General features: G+C 31.6%; 1 non-coding gene across 1 annotated transcript; it reads right to left on the bottom strand.

The window, feature by feature from the left end:
• Positions 1-273: 273 nt before the first annotated feature.
• TRNAV-AAC (transfer RNA valine (anticodon AAC)) lies at positions 274-346 on the bottom strand. Its single transcript has one exon. It is a non-coding gene; the product is annotated as a tRNA-Val (tRNA).
• Between the last annotated feature and the right edge of the window lie 546 nt (positions 347-892).

Genomic DNA, 892 nt, shown 5'->3' with positions numbered 1-892 from the left:
CTCATAAGTTTATGAACTTGACTGTACCTAACGCAAATAAATTAATTTTTAGCATGGAGACTACTTTTTAAGATAAATAGTGTTGAAGTTATTTGTTGAAGTTATTTAAGAAAATGGGCAAAATGTGATTAATCACTCCCTCCCTCTTATTTTCGAAACATCGGGGCCTAATGTTGTTTTTATTTGGAACTCTCGCACTTGGCCGGTTTTTTTCTTTTGCTTCACTTAGACACAACCGGCATAATTCAGTGTTCAAAAAAAAGAACAAAAAAGTGTTTCCGCCCGGGATCGAACCGGGGGCCTTCTGCGTGTTAGGCAGATGTGATAACCGCTACACCACGGAAACTTGTTTACATTCTCCAAATTCGCAATAGTATATCAAATACCACGATACAGAGTTAATGTGGTTCACCTACATTCACTTGTTTTTTATTAATCAGCTATCATAGAGTCATAAAGATAATTTCTGTTAGTTACTTATGCGTTACTTTTAATCGTTTTATAGTGAAACGATAAGTAACTTTAATAATTCTCTTAAACCTGGATTAGATAAAATTACAGAAATCAAATCAAATGATTTATTTCATTTTGCCTCTTAGAATACTCGTACTTAAAAAGCGTGTTGTTTTTTAATTCCCTTTTGTCAGTTTCACGTTTAACCAATACTCGTAATAAATTTGTACGTTTATTTAAATAGGTACAAATGGATTTTTAGGAATTAAAATTAGACTAAATAATTAAATCAAAATAACATTTCCGTAAATAAAGTTGCCGTATTAATCTTAAATTAAGCAGGTTTATGTAGATTTATTGACAATGCTAAGTACAGTACCGTCAAAAAAACATGCATATTAAGCAGTTAAGAGTGAATTGAACAACTCAAAGTGATGCA

Source organism: Choristoneura fumiferana, chromosome 16 (genome assembly GCF_025370935.1).
Source record: "Choristoneura fumiferana chromosome 16, NRCan_CFum_1, whole genome shotgun sequence".
NCBI classification, from domain to species: domain Eukaryota; kingdom Metazoa; phylum Arthropoda; class Insecta; order Lepidoptera; family Tortricidae; genus Choristoneura; species Choristoneura fumiferana.
The sequence above is the reverse complement of the archived record's forward strand: the minus strand, read 5'-3'. Positions and strand labels throughout refer to the sequence as shown.